General features: G+C 36.1%; 1 protein-coding gene across 1 annotated transcript in view; it reads left to right on the forward strand.

The window, feature by feature from the left end:
- Exoc6 (exocyst complex component 6) overlaps positions 1 to 16,630 on the forward strand; it is a gene marked incomplete in the record, with an annotated part of 205,895 nt that overhangs the window by 129,821 nt on the left and 59,444 nt on the right.

A 16,630-nucleotide genomic window follows, 5' to 3' on the forward strand; every position in this document is an offset into this window, starting at 1 on the left:
ATTTTATTTATTTATTTATTTATTTATTTATTTATTTATTTATTTATACACATGTGTGTACTTGTGGGGGTTGTCAGAGGACAATTTGTGGGAGTCATTCTGCTCTTTCCACCACATAAACCCTGTGAATCAAATTCAAGTCATCAGGCTTGGCCACAGGTGCCTTTACCCACTAAACCATCTTGTTGATCCTCCCTAGGTCTTTTATTATGAGAATATGTTGGGTTTTGTCAAGAGTTTTTCTGCATCTATTGAGGTGATTGTGTTATTTTTGTCCCTGATTCTGTTTATTCATGATATTACGTCTATTGACTAGCCTGTGTTGAATCATCCTTGCATCCCTGGAATGAAACCAACTTGATCATAGTGTGTAAGACTTTTCATGTTATTGAATTTGGTTTACGAGTATTTTATAAGAATTTTTGTGGTTATGTTGATAAATTGGTCTATAGTTGGTTTTTTGTTGTTGTTGTTGTATTCCTATCTAGTTTCAATATCAGAGTAATGCTTCCTCTGTAAAATTGGAGTGTTCCTTTCCTATTTTATGGAATTGGTTGAAGAACATTGATGGTCTGTCTTCTTTAAAGGTCTATAGAATTCAGCAGGAAATTTCTTAGTTCCTGGACTTTTTTTTATTGGAAAACTGTTACGGCTTCAATCTTGTTGACCTTGGTTCAGAGTGGTAGGCCATATGTGTCTAGCAATTTATCCATTTCTTCTATATTTTCCAATTTGTTAGCATATATGTTTTCAAAATATTCCATAGTGATCCTTTTGCTTTCAATCATATCTATTGCAATATGCCCCCCTTTCCCTTTAATTTAATTAATTTAGGTCTTCTAACTCTCTTGTAGTTAGTTTGGCTAAGGGTTTGTCAATCTTGATTATCTTTTAAAAATATTTATTTTAGTGTATATATGTGTACACATATATGTGAATTTCCACACATTACAGCATAGGTGTGGAGGTCAGAGGACAGCTTACAGGAGTCAGTTCACTCCTTCCACCATGTGGATTCTGGGGATTGAACTCATATTGTTAGGCTTGGTGGCAAGCCATGTTGTTGCCCCCTTGTTTATCTTTTTGAAGGACAAGTTCTATTTCGTTGATCGTGTTATTCTTTTAGTCTTCATTTCATTAATTTTCACCCTGGTTTAAAAGGTATTTTATTTATTATTTTTATTTTTTTGTTTGTATGAGTGTTTTGCCTGCATGCATGTAAGTGTGCCTGTGTCATGCAATTCCCATGGAGGTCAGAAGAGAGCATTGGATTCCCTGGAACTAGAGTTACAGATGGTTGTTGTGCCAGTGCTCTTAATCACTGAGCCATCTCTTCAGCCCTCACCCTGGTTTTTCTAATATATTTCAGTGTATTTGGGAAGACTTTTAGCTTGTTCTTGTTTTTTCTAAGACCTCAAGGTACATCATTATGCTATTTCTTTATGTTCTTTCTGGTCTTTTAATGTAGGTCCTCATAGCTATAAACTTCACTGTTTTGCTGTAGCTCAAAAGTACTGGTAGGTTAATGGTTTCATTTTCATTTGATTCTAGGAATTTTTTAAAAATTTCCTCCCTGATTCCTTTAATGATCCACCATTGATCATTAAAAAGTATGTTGTTCAATCTCCATTTGCTTGTATAGTTTCTCTTGGTTTTGAGTTCTAATCTTACTACATTATGATTTGATAAAATACTAGAAATTACTTCAGTTTTTTATATTTTTAAAGACTTTGTTTATTGCCTTGAACTATGATCTGTTGTGAAGAATGGTCAGTAGGCTGCTAAGAAGAATATGTTCCACAGCAGTTGGATAAAATATTATTTAGATTTTCAAAGTACAGTTTTTCTGTGATTCTGTTTAACTCTGGTTTCTTTGTTGCTGTTTTGTCTAGATGCTCTATTTGTTGATAAGAGTGGGATATTAAAGTAATCCATTATTATCTCTGAACCCATCTCTTCCTTCCTGTCTAGTTGTGTTTGTTTTATGAAGTTAAAGACGTCCACATTTGGTGTATACACACTAATAATTATTAAATCTTCTTGATAGATTATTCCCTTATTTACATACTGATGTTGTTTATCCTTTGGGCCTGCAGTCTTCTTTGTCAGATATGAGTATGGCTGCTCCTGTCTGACTCTGGATTCCACTTGCTTGTTGGAGTGCTGTTTTTCATCTTTTCAGTTTTTTGTCTTTGCCAGTGAGGTGAGTTTTTTGTAGACAGCTACCAGTTGGACTCTGTCAGTCTCTATTTCATTGGAGAGTTAAAACCTTTTACCTTTAAGGTTGTTATTGATAGGTATGTAGCCACTTCTCTTTTCTTTATTTTATAGGTTTGCTGAGTTACTGAGTTAATAATATTTTATTCTTTTCTGCATCACATGTGTTTATTCTCTGGTGAGATTTGTTCTTCCCCAAGCTTTCTTGCTTGTGAATATCTTTCTTGTTCTTTGTGTGATATTTCTATAAGTGTATTTTGCAGTGTTGATTTATTGGTCATGAATTGCATTAGCTTATGGTTAATGGCTAAGGAAAATATTAATTTTTTTCCTTCAATTTAAAGGATGATTTTGATGAATGTAATATAGTTGGCAATTATTTTGTTTCAGGGCTTAAAATGTACCACTTCATGCTTTCCTGTCCATGAGGGTTTCTGAGGAAAGGTCTGCAGTACTCTGGTATGTTTGCCTTACAAAGTCAGAAAACTTGGCTTATGTCTCTTGTAGCTTTCAGTAGTTTTTCTTTGTTCTGTACTCTTGGCATTTTAGCAATAATGTTAACGTTGTAAAGAGGTTCTTTTCTTTTCAGGTTAGGTCCTTTTGAGGTTTTAAATTCCTCATATACTCAAGTGTCCATATCTTCCCTAGATTTGGGAAATTTTCTGCTATAATTTCATGGAATATGTTTTCCATGCCTTTGGTCTATGTCTAAGTTCTATCTTCTACACTACAGATACATAAATACATAAAATTGGTCTCTTAATCATGTCTCAGAGGTCTTAGATGTTGTGGTCATGGGAGGTTTTTTTTCTTCTTTAGTCTATCTGAATGTGATAATTCCTCAACTCTGTCTTCAATCTCTGATATTCTTTCTTCTACCTGGCTTAGTCTTTTGTTGATATATTGAGCTTTTCATTTGATTCACTGAACTTTTCATTTCTAAGATTTTTTCCTTTGTATTTTTTTCCTCCAAATTTATGTCCTTTTCTGAATTTTTTTTATCCATATTGTTGAATTTCTCATCCATGTTGTAAAAATTCTCATCCAGGTCTTGAATTAACCTCTATGTTTGTTTGAATCCTCTTTGAAGTTACCAGTCACTTTATTTGAAACAGGGTCTCCCTGTAACCCTAGCTGGCCTGGAACTTGCTATGTAGACCAGATTGGTCCCAAACTCACAGAGATCTGCCTGACTCTGTCTCCTGAGTGCTGAGATTAAAGGTGTGCACCATCACTCCTGGCTGTTACCGATCATTTTTAAAACTAGAATTGAATTATTTTTCTGGCATTTCAGTTATTTCAATATTTTTAGATCTAGTTATTGAGGAGTTATGAAATTTTGGAGAAGTCATGTTACTTTGATAATTAATATTCTTCTATTTCTATGTTGCAGTTTGTGCATCTGTTGGAATGGATATCTCTTTCCATTTGGGGGGGGTACTTCTTAGTAAGCAGCCATCTCCTGAGGATTAAATCCCAAGTACCGCTCAGTGAGGAGAAAATAAAACACTTTAATAGCAATACTAAAACAAACCAGATGTGGAAATATGGTTAAAGTCTATTAAAGTCAACTATTAGAATACCACTAACCATAGAAAAGAAAATGGCAGAACTAATATGAAACAAGCTATGAAATTAAAATTTAAGTAAAAGTAATAATTAATGAATTAAACAGAAGAGGGAACAGGGAAAGGGAAAGAGCAAGCAAGGCTAAATAAAAGAAAAAGAAGTCAAATGAGAGGAGATCTAGGAATGTAGCTCAGCTGATAAAGTGCTTGCCTAGCATGCATGAAGCTCTGGGTTTGATCCCCAGCATCACATAAACTGAACATAGTAGCACATACCACTCAAGAGGTAGAGGCAGGAGAACCATAAATTCAGGGCCATCCTTGGCTACATAGTGAGTTTGAGGCTAGCCTGTAAACATAAGACCCTCTCTCACCAAAATAAATAAATAAATAAAAATAAAAATGGAGAAAGAGGAATTAACAAAGAGGAATGTAAAGGGGAGGAGGAGAGAGGAAGATATTGAAATAGCTGATTAAAAAATAATGAAAAATTCATAAACAAAATTAGATAGAGAAATAAATATTAAAAAGACTAAAAATATAGCAAAAAGAAAAAAAGTAAGAAAAGGAAAAAAGAAGTAAATAGTTTGCAAAAATGACCTAGAATTAAAGAAGGCAATATTCCTTTACCCATATTGAAATCTCCATTTGAGGGGCAGGCAGTGAATTGTAGCTGCAGTCTATTGTAATTCCTGCTGTTCAGGTTGGTGCTTTGTGGGGGCTAAGTTGTGAGTTCAGGGTTACATTTTTTTTCTTTTTCCATTTTTCATGTGTGTGTGGTGTATGTGTGTGTACATGTTTAAGCATGTGTGTGGATGCATGTGTACATGTGTGCATGTGTATGTGCAAGCCCAAGGTTGATGACCAGAATTAGCCTCGATTTCTCTTCCACCAAGGCAGGGTCTCTCAGTGAAACCCAGAGACAGTGGGGGAAAACAAGCAGAGCACTGAGATCAGTTCAAGAGGGGAGAAATGGCTTGGTACTACTCTGTCAGTCAGTGCTTTCAGACCTCACCCATTAGTAAACTACTCTTCAGGAGGTAGGAGGCTGGGCCAATCGCTTCCAGACCTGGGCTACCAGACCAGGCTTGGAACACTCAGTTCTGCTTGGCAGCAAACCACTTGTGGCAGAGATCACATTTGGGACTTAGCGCTCTCTCTACTCTCTCTACTCCCATTGAGAATGGGGCCACTAGTCAATGGGTCTCTGCACAGCCTGAGTCCCCCACTACTGAAACTTTGTGTCTGACTTTCCCGCACTCCGCAACTGCTTTTCATGTGCATTTCCTACCTGTACTTTGTGGCAGGATGTCTCCAAGCTCTCTGACTTGCAGTTTTTACTTGTTTTCAGGTGCCCAGAATAGCTCAGTCTGAAACAATAGGCCCCCTCTCAAGGCGGTGCCTGGCTATAGCACTCCCTGAGATATGGGGAGTGACAGAGGTCAATTTCTGCTCCAGTGCCAACCTGCCATGCAGAAGGAGTCAATGTCACACCAAATCCTCCCAGCCCCTGTCCTACCAGTGTATTTAAGGCCTGTCAGAAATATGGCTTGTCCTGCAACCAGGACTGCCAGTCATTTCACCAGAATGCCTGGCTTACCTTGTGGATATGACTTCAGCTTACCCTGTCCAGAAAGCCAGGTCAGAATTGCAGGCCGTTTCCTACTTTTCTTTGCATAGTCTTTGCGTTTCCCATTCTTTTCGGGTCTTCTGATAGGTTTTTTATGATTCCGGATGCTCTTCTGTTTCTATCTTTGGAATATAGTATGTCCTGTGTTACCCTTGAGTTTTCTCATTCACAGAATTGCATGGAGGAAGCTTTTGTCCCACAATCTTGGGGTTTCTCTTTGCTAAAAAGCAAAGATTTGGAGAATTGATATGGATTTACTTTGCTGCTATATATAAATACTGTGTGTGTGTACATGAATGTGTTTAGACAAATATATTTGCTAAACCTTTTCCTCTGAGTAGGAATCTGACTAGCAGTTTGCTTAGGATTCTTTACCTTAGAATAAATAAGCAGGTATAAAGCTAGTCATGGCTGGGCTCAGCAGTTAAGAGCACTGACTGCTCTTGCAGAGGACCCGGGTTCGAGTCCCAGCACCCACATGGCAGCTACGAACCGTCCTTAACTCCAGTTTCAGGGGAATCCGAAGCCCTCTTCTGACCTCCCGGGCATTGCACAACATGGGTGCACTCACATACATGCAGGTAATAACACTCATACACATTAAAAAAAATAGAAATAATAAAAGAAAAGCTAGTCATGGGTTATGGTCTCTTCAGTGTTACTATGCCAACATTATAATTACCTGAACAATAAAAGCCTAACTCTTAAATTTATTTATTTATTATTTTATGTGTATGCATGTATTGCCTGTATGTAGGTAAGTGCACCCATGTCGTGCAATGCCCACAGAGGACAGAACAGGCCATCAGATCCCCTGGGACTGGAGTTACGGACAGTTGTTAGCTGCCATGTGGGTGCTGGGATTCGAACCTGGGTCTTCTGCAAGAACAACCAGTGTTCTTAACCGCTAAGCCATCTCTCTAGCCCTTAAATTTATTTTTTAAGAGTAGGCCTGAACTCTGAAGATACTCATTCCTAGAGATATCTCTTGGAACGTCTGTCTTCTGGAACTATGCTGATAGAGCTGTCTTGTTGGAACTCTTGTTGAAACTGTGTCAAGTCAGGTCCTACCCATAATTTTATTCAAAATGGTTTCTCCAGTTTCTATTGGGAAAGTACAAGCTTGTCTCCACCCTAATCTTGCAGACCATCTGGCCTGTTCATTCCTAGTTTAGAACATCTCATTCATCCAAGGTCAGTGGTCCTTCCCAGCCTTTCACTGCTTTTATATGTTAATTCTCAAGCATGCCCTCGTTCGTTCATTCATTCATTCATTCATTCATTCATTCATATCTTTTTGGATGGAGTACCAAACTGAGGTTGCCTCAGAGATGAGATCAGGTGCTCAGGTCACAAGACACACAAAAGAACATAAGGTTTGCTGGGGTTAATTTAAAGTCAGTAGTTCAGATTATGTTCATTTATAAAAGCTATTTCCATGGGTCTCATCTTTTTAGGGACAATTTCTTTTCTTTTTTAAAGATTTAGTTTTTGCTGGGCATGGTGGTGCATGGCTTTAATCCCAGCATTTGGGGAAGAGAGGCAGGTGGATCTCTGTGAGTTCAAGGCCAGCCCGGTCTGCCTAGTGAGAAACTAATTCAAAAAAGAAAAGAAAAGGAAAAAGATTTATTTGATTTACTGATTTTTTAAAAAAATATGTTATTATTTTTATTTTATATGGAGGAGTGTTTTGCCTGCATGTATTTTAAGTGCATCACGTGGCAGTGTCCACAGAAGCCAGAAGAGAGGGTGTCAGATCCCCTGGAACTGGAGTTACAGATGTTTGTTAGCTACCATGTGGATTCTGGGAATCAAACCTGGGCCCTCTGCAAGAGCAGGAAGTGTTCTTAACTGCTGAACCAGCTCTCTAGTCCCTTATTTTATTTTTTATTTGTGAATCTATATATGCACAGATGTGTGCTGTGCCCATCAAGGAAAGAGGGCATTGGCTTTCCTGGAGCTGGAGTTACTGGTGGCTGTGAGCTGCCAGATGTGAATGCTGAGAACTGAACTCTGGTTCTTTGCAAGAGCAACTAGAGCTCTTAGCCATTTCTCCAGCATCCCACTCCTCTCTGGACCTCTACTGTGCATTGGCTTCTAGTGCCCTCTAGTTCTCTGGTAGGGTATAATGGACAGTGGCTTCTCTCCTCTGTTTTGTTTGCCTTTTGTCTTCCAGAAAGCAGCTAGTACTCTTAACCACTGAGCAATCTCTCCAGCCCCAGCTCTTACCTTTTTAAATGGCTTTATATCAGTTTGTTTTCTTTTTATTGTATTTGCCCTGTCTCCAGTTGTGAGCTCTTGATAACCAAAATAAGAACTAATAAATGCTTTCTAAATCTGTAAATACTGAAACTTTTGGAGGGGGGGATCACATGTAACATTTAAAATGTAAATGTTTTATCCAGTATCCTCCCTTTTCTGATTTTATTCCTGTTACTGAAGTTCAAATTGTGATTGGTATAATTGTTTTCTAATTTGATCTCTACCAGTGGTTTCTTCTTGCTTCAGTCTACCCTACCTGTAAATGCCAGCTTATTTTTTCTGAAGCACAGTTTAATCTTATTTTCTATTCAGAAACTTCAAGAGCTCTTAATTTTTTTGTATTTAATAAAAATTCTAAAGGCTTACAAAAATATCTGATTCTTTCTTGATACATTTAAAAAATATTATTCAACTTGTGCTTTATCCAAATTGGCATATTTACTGTATCCTGGTTCCCTACCTTGGATATTCTACCATAACTTCATTTATAGCTGTAAAATGCCTGGATCTTTTCCCAAAGTGATGTCTGAGGCCACCTCTTTCACAAAGCCTTTACTGATTCCACTTAACCATATGAGGCTTCTTTCCCCTCTTTTGCCTTCATTTTTATATTTTTTCTTGTATTTGTGCTGTTTGTAGACTTGTCTTCTCTCTCTTATTAGGATTTTATCCTCTTATGAAGGACTATATTTATTCATATTTGTATTTTCTGTAGAACTTAATACGGTGTAGACACAGAGTGCTTTATAAGAATTTTTAAGTATCTGTGAGAGAAATACTAAAGACATGGATTGCACAGAGTTCTTTTTGCAGGCTAGTCAGGGCTACAGAGTGAGATCCTGGGTCAACAAAACAAAACAAAACCAAAAAGTGAAAGGCATTTCAAAAAATATATACACTGGCCGGGTGTGGTGGTATATGCTTTTAATCCCAGCACTTGGGACGCAGAGGCAGATGAATCTCCGTAAGATTGAGGCCAGCCTGGTCTACATAGTGAGTTCTAGGCCAGCTGAGGCTACAGGGAGCCCCTGTCTCAAAAAGACCAAAATACACAGACAAACTCTCTCTCTCTCTCTCTCTCTCTCTCTCTCTCTCTCTCTCTCTCTTTCTCTCTCTTCATTTTCATTTATGTGAAGAAGTATGAATGAGAAATATGAATGCATTAATATTTTTGTAAATTTTTAGTTGAATTTTTGTGTATTTCATACAGAACATCTTAATCAATCTTTATCATCTTTATACCCTCTTCCCCAAATGTGTTAGTATTTTAAAGAAAAGTGTATCACTGCCCAACTTAAATGCCTCAGAAGCATAGCAGATTCTAACTAAACACACTGAGGTCATGTAGCTGTTTCAGTATCCTCAGGAATGGTGAGCTGTTTGTGTCTATGGCTTAGGATCTGCTTCTTGAGCTTCTGTCTCTGGGAGTTTTTCATCATTTTCCAAAGTTTGCTGTAGTTCACCTATGGTACAAGATGAGCATGAAGCTGTTTTTTACCTCAGCTCCTACTTGTCTCCAATATTTCCTTTAATATGTGAAGGATCTTCTTGTTCTTTTCCCCAGAGCCCCTAGTTCCTTTAATTTTCCATGCCTGTCTTGATGCCAGATCAGTTTTGCCAAGGAATCATAATGTTGGTGATTTTTTTAAAAAAATATTTATTATTTTTATTATTTTATGTGTATGAGTGTATTGCCTGGATGTATGTGAGTGCACCCATATTTTGCAATGCTGTGGAAGTCAGAAGAGGGCTTCGGATTCCCCTGGAACTGGAGTTAAGGACGGTTCATTGCCACCATGTGGGTGTTGGGAATTGAACCCAGGTCCTCTGCAAGAGCGGTCAGTGCTTTTAACCGCTGAGCCATCTCTCCAGCCCCCGTTGGGTTTTTTTTTTTTTTTTTTTTTTTTTTGGTCTTTTTGGGACAGGATTTCCCTGTAGCCTCAGCTGGCTTGGAACTTACAGTGTAGACCAGGCTGGCCTTGAACTCACAAAGATCCGCTTGCCTCTGCCTCCTGAGTGTTGGGACTAAAGGTGTGCAACACCACACCCAGCAAAGTGCCTTTTTTTTTTTTTTTTGAGACAGGGTTTCCCTGTAGCCCCAGATGGCCCGAACTCACTATGTAGGACCAGGCTTGACCTGTGACCTGCCTCTGCCTCCCAAATGCTAGAATTAAAGGTATGCATCACTTATGCATCACTTTGACTAGTTATGAAGCTTTTTCTTAGTGCCACAACTTCATTGTGAGAAGTTAATCCCCCCCCAGAAAAAAGAATGATAGTACTTTATTTTATAAATTTATTCCTGTAAGGTGTTTTTCATATGTTTCAGTTTTTCTTTAACCTGAATTCTCAGGACTACCCTACATCTGAGAGTCTCAACTACAGGGAAAGTTAAGTTCATCTTTAACTTTTCTTGCTTATTTTACATTTTCCAAATGAGAAGTGTTATTGGACCTTAGTAATTAAAGTTACATTTCCTGTTTAAGCCTGGGCATGGTGCTGTGTGCCTGTATGTAATCTAGTACTTGGGAGGTGGACAATCAGGGGTTCAGGTCCTCCTTGGCTATGTAGTGAGTTGGAGGCCAGCCAAGGCTACATGAGACTCTTGTCTCAAGAAAAAAAAAAAAGCCAGACCAAAAAAAAAAAAAAAAAAAAATTTCCCTGTTTAAATATTTGTTTTGTAGCCCAGTAATTCATAGCTTGGAAACAGGAGGAACTTTTTCAAAACCTTGACCTTTTGAGACTTGTGCTGTTCTGCATTTCTGTCTCTGGCACTGCCATGACAGAAGCAAGGATGCCTGCCAGAAAGCTAAAAGTGTGCTTACTACATACCATCAAAGTCCAGGTTCAAAAAACTTTTAAAAATGTTGTTACTGGGGCTGGAGAGAGGGATCAGCAGTTAGGAGCACTCGCTACTCTCGCAGAGGACCCAGTTTGGTTCTCAGCACCCACATGATGGCTAACAACCATCTATAACTCCAGTTCCAGGGGGGATCTGATGCCCTCTTCTGGCTTCTGTGGGTGTTATACACGTGTGGTGCACTTAATACATTCAGGCAAAAAACACTCATACACATATAATAAAAATAAATTAATTAGGGGCTGGAGAGATGGCCCAGCAGTTAAGAACACTGGTAATTCTTGCAGAAGACCCAGGTTTGAATCCCAGCACCCACATGGCAGCTAACAGCTGTCCGTAACTCCAGTTCCAGGGGATCTGACAGCCTCTTCTGTCCTCTGCGGGCATTGCACGACATGGGTGCACTTACCTACATGCGGGCAATACATGCATACACATAAAATAAAAATAATAAATAAAATATTTTAATAAGGTAAAAAAATAAATTAATTAAAAACTATGTTAAGTCTATTGCCAAAGTTTAATGAGCCCATGACTGGGATATGGAAATTTTAAGGGACATAGAAATGTGCTATGTATTGCAGATAGTCCTGAAGTTTTTTTCACTTTGAAAAAATTTTTTGTTTCAATTTTAAGATAATCATGTTCTTTTTATTCGTATTCCCCCTCTTCCCAGAGAGCAAACATTTATGCTGCTATCTCTTATACTTGTGATTGGTAACCTTTAGAATAGAAGAGGAGATATTTTTAAAAGCCTAAAAAGGAAGAATGAGAGTTCATAGTCAATATGGATTAACTGATGTAATCAATTCTTTTAGGAGTAAAAATAGTTGCGGACAGAAGACATGTGCAAGAGAAATACAGAAATGTAAAATGGGAATGGTGAAAGTGGTAGAGTATATTTTGATATATCTGTAAATTGGCCTAATCTCGAAAATCTGTCAGCAAGGTAGTATTAAAGTCATTATTAAAATTCATTAAGAAATTCATCTTGATAATTGAACCTTTATAACTCATCCATTCTATATTATTGGGAACTTGAGTCATTTTATATAAAATATCCAGTTATAAAATGGATTATGAAGTCATCTTGCGGGATTTCATATTCTATACAGTTTTTTTCATTTAATACATTTGAGCAAGATATGCTTCCATATGGCAAAACTTCAGATTAATGTAAAATAGGAGGAAAAAACATACTTTTCTTAAAGTAAAATGTTTACTTTTAAACTATTGTTAATATTCAGTTAAGATTTTTTTATTTCTAATTTTAGTATTTACTCTATATTTGATGAAAGACCTTATTCTTTCAATTCTTATATATTTTTAAACTTTAAAAAATTTTATGCATGTGAGTGTTTTGTCTGCATGTAAGTGCACCATGTGCATGCAATGCCTGTGGAGGGCAGAAGCTGTTGGATCCCCTAGAACTGGAGTTACGAATGATTGTTAGCCACCATGTGGGTGCTGGGAACTGAACATGGGTGCTCTGCAAGAGCAGCAAGTGCTCTTAACTGCTGCGCTCTAAGTCTGTATATTTCAAGTATTATATATTGTGACTCTTTAGGACATGAACCAATTCATCAAAATACTTTTCCTTTTTTGCTTCTGAAAAGACTTGTTACACAGTTTTGTAACTCATACGTATGTAGCAATCTGAGAGAAGTGAATGTATAAAATAGAAATTTACTGTTTAAACTTAAATGACTTAAAAAGATGATCAGAATTAATAAGTTCACTTACCAGTGTTAGGTTTAATATTCAGATTTACCATTTCTTTGTGTTCATTTTATTCTCTCCGCCTTTGAAAACAAACCTGGTATTAATTTAAAGATTAATGCAGTATATAATATGTTTGTGTCTCTATATTTTTAAGTTAAAAAAGGAGTTCATTGTGCAAGGTTGATTTTTTTTTTGTGGAAATATAAAAAAACAAAGTGGGTTCTTCTGAGATCGCTAAGGAAGAATAGACCATTAAAGAAGCAGTGGTTGTGATTTCAAGAATGTATTTTTCCATCAGATGTACTTGAGGGAATGAAAGCAGTCTGAAGAATGCTTTCAAATAATTACTGCTAAAATAAGAACTCTCTTATTCCGTCTGTGAAACAAGAGAATAGGAAGGCAAATAAAACTTCAAATGAAACTTTAAAATGCCAAATTAATTTTTAAGTATTTAATATTGTTCCATTATATTAGACCTACTAAAACATTAGTTTGAAACCAAAACAGTTTGAGCCATAATTTAATAAAACGCGTTGTACTTTTATTGCCATGTTATTTTATATTTCAAAGGAATCAATATCTTTAACATAATCTATAATAGTAAATTATTTAGGAAATTTGGCTTGACATACAAACGGATGCATTTCCTTGATTCTTTTTAGACTGAGGTTGGTAGTTAATGGTTTATTGTTCCTGTGATTGGCGTTAAAAGTCTTATTTCACAGCTTGCAGTAAGGAACTATTGGGTAAAGAGTGGTTATGTTCCACAAACTAAATTCAGAAAGTGTCAATCAAGGTCTTATGTAGGTTACTTAGAGAATGAGTTTTCTTACTGATTTCACCAAATGTCGCCTCATGCTGTCTTTGATTGGCACAGCCTGGCAGGGAGGATGGATGAATCTGTCACCGGCTGGTTAATTGTGTTGCTGGTCTCAGTCTGACATCAGGTCTTTGACTCTTAAATGGCTCAATACAAAACAAATTAGCAGATTGTAGTCATATTTCTCATTCTATATGCTTTGACTTTGTTGAATGCAGTCCATAAATCATATTGACTGACACACAAGTAAATGATGAAAGCACTTTTGAGACATGAATCTAGAAAGCAGCACTGTGAAGGTGCCATGGAAGGATGCATATGGTTGACCCCTTGGGAATTTCCTAGGAGCCAAATGTCTCTTTACCACAATTGTTCTTAGAAGAAAAGCTTTTGGGTAATGCAAAAAGGATCTAATATGTCAGCAGATTCTCTTTTACAAGTTCCTTTGAAATATAAGAAGTTTGTTTAAGGGTTTTCTCTCTTTGCAAGTTGTTTTTCAGAAAAATGTTAAAGCAGGGTAAAAACATTGTTACCTTTTAAAAGTTTAGCAGGTGTTTTTGCTTATTTATTGAACTTTGTGCTTTTAAAGAGAAGGAAAATGATAATGTTGCAATTAATTTTTCTGATAAGGGCAGATGTGATTGGGTGCTTAAAATGTATTAAATGTGCATGTTAAAATTTATTAATTATTTTGACTGTGTTATATCAAAATGTCTATTAAAAGCTAGTTTTTACAGATAATGTAAAAGTATTTTGAGTATGTTTATTTTAGGAAATGATACATTATGAGACTCAATATACTAGTAATAATAGTATTCAGATAGGAGTGATTGGTTATATCAAAATGTGCCAAGGGTCCTAGGCATCAGATACATACTGCCAAATTTATTTTGGGTGTATACATATATTGAAGTCATCAACATTTTTCTGTATAAAATAAGTAGATAAAACTTAAGGCAAGTGCTACACATTCTGTAATTCGAAAGTGAACATTTAGAAAATAGTGTGTAATCTTATACAAGTTTTTTAAAATTTGAAAAATCTGAACCTTTGATAGTATTAACTTAAATTTTGATGCATGAAAAGGAAGAATTTATTTTATTTGAATAACATAAAATATTTTGTAAAGCTCTAAAACTTCTGTCTTTGAGAACAATAAGCCTGTAGAAGTATGTCTAATCAAAGGAATTTTAACATTAATATTTTACTCTCACAAATATTATTTAAATAAAGAACTAAGTTTGCGTATTTATTTTCATTGCCGATTTCCACCAGATTTCTGGAACAGCAGGTATCTCTACTCATGCCATCATTTTAGCTCCAGCACTATTGTTGTATAATTATTTGTGTTTCTGAAGCTATGTTAAAACAATGCCACTTATAGTGTATGATGTGTTTGTGTACAAAATAAATATTTTTGACAATTTATTAATCTGCTTTTTCAGTTAGTACATTGTAGTAGCAATAGCGATAGGACATGGAGCCAAACTGATGGAGAAGTACATTACAATAAAATGCACTGTTTGTTCTTTTAAGTCAAAATGACATTTCCATGAAGTATTCTCCAGCCTATTGCATTGTACTTAACCAACATGCCATTGATTTCTCTTTTCTCTGTTTCTCTTCCCCTTCCCATTCATATTGATATTATTCTGCCTGGAGAATAGAGCTACATGTCTCTCAGACTCATTCCTCCTGGCCTTGGGGATCTTGAGGCATGCTGGGTTTTCATTGTATTTTACATTCCTTTTTGTCAATTCATCAGTATCTGTCAAACGTATTGTTTGAGTAGGCTTTTATCTCTAAAGTTTTTGATTGAGATATTGACATTGCATGTCCAATACTAGTTTTCCGTTGTGATAGTGTCTAAATAACTAAACACCCATTCATAGGTTGTTTGGTTCTACTCTGTTTTTTTTTTTTTAATGTGTAATTTAAAGAGCAAGTATTCTAGTGTCATGAAAATATATTTATGTTCCCTATTACCTTTCAAACCAACTTTACTAAACATTTTTGTGCTAGTATAATGTAGCATGTATGTTTGGAAGATGGTTTTTATGGATTTTAATCTCTATTTGTCTTTGTGATAAGTAGAAAGAAAACACAATTACGAGATGTCATAAGTAAATACCCGTTAACTGAAATGAGGCAGAATATGGTATGTCCTCCGAAAGTCATTATTTTTCCTGACCATTTTCATAGACCTTTGACTATCACTATGTGAATCAGTCCATCACCAAATTGTATAATCACTAATTGAGGGAGCCATGCTAGAAGGATTACAATGAAAAATTTTTACCCAAAATAGTCTTCCACTTCAAATGCAAGTTCTGCTTAAAGAAACAGTTTTTAATAAATGTAGTGTAGTATTGTGATTCAGCTGTGTAGTCTATAGGGTGAGCATTTAAAAACTTAATTTTTTTAAAATTTCAAGTAATGCTATCAATGCAAGTTCATATGAAGTTTCAAGAGCTTATTACAGTAGAAATATTTTTAAATGATATTTATCACAGTAAAAGAAAACCATTTATAATTTACTAAACTGCATATTTCTCAATTACTGTATAATTTTAAAAGTTCTTACAGCTAAATACAGCATGGATTTGATTGAATGCAGGTGAAATTGAAGTCGCACTGGTAGACAAGCCTTTTTGTCCCCCACTAATAATTGAAGCTATTCCACAGACTGATATTCTGAGTAGAAATAAGGACTGTTAACTTGAAAGTGTATTTTGAATTTTAGGTACAGTTTAGATAATAATAATGATAAATTACAAGTTAACTTCCTTTATTTTGTCAATATATAAAGGAGAGCTTAGGGAACATTACATGGATAAAAAATTTTGTTAATATGGTGGCGATTTTATGTCATAAATGCCATATTTTCATATGCATTAAAAGATATTTCAAGAGATCTCAGGGCTGGAGAGATGGCTTAGCGGTTAAGAACACTGGCTGTTCTTGGAGAAGACCCGGATTTGAATCCCAGCACCCACATGGCAGCCAACAATGTCTGTAACTCCAGTCCCAGGGGATCCGACAGCCTCTTCGGTCCTCCACGGGCATTTCACAACACGGGTGCACTTACCTATGTACAGCCAAAATACTCATACACATAAAATAAAATAATAAATAAAAAATATTAAAAAATATTTCAACACACACGCAACAAATGTAATTTTTTTAAAAAGATATTTCAGGAGATCTGAAATAAAGTTTTTTTAAAAGAATATTTTACTTATTATTATTTTTATTTTATGTGTATGAGTGAATTGCCTGCATGTATGTGAGTGCACCCATGCCATGCAATGCCGCGGAGGTCAGAAGAGGGATTCGGATTCCCCTGGAAGTGGAGTTAAGGACGGTTCATAGCTGCCATATGGGTGCTGGGAATCAAACTCGAGTCCTCTGCAAGAGCAGTCAGTGCTTTTAACTGCTGAGCCATCTCTCCAGCCCCTGAAATAAAGTTTTTAAACTTTAATTTTCCTTTGTGTAACTAGTGCTTTAGTAATATTGTATCCCAGGGGACATTAATTTTTAATTTCTATGAT

The sequence above is a fragment of the Nannospalax galili genome, unplaced genomic scaffold (genome assembly GCF_000622305.1).
Source record: "Nannospalax galili isolate Female #2095 unplaced genomic scaffold, S.galili_v1.0 scaffold384, whole genome shotgun sequence".
NCBI classification, from domain to species: domain Eukaryota; kingdom Metazoa; phylum Chordata; class Mammalia; order Rodentia; family Spalacidae; genus Nannospalax; species Nannospalax galili.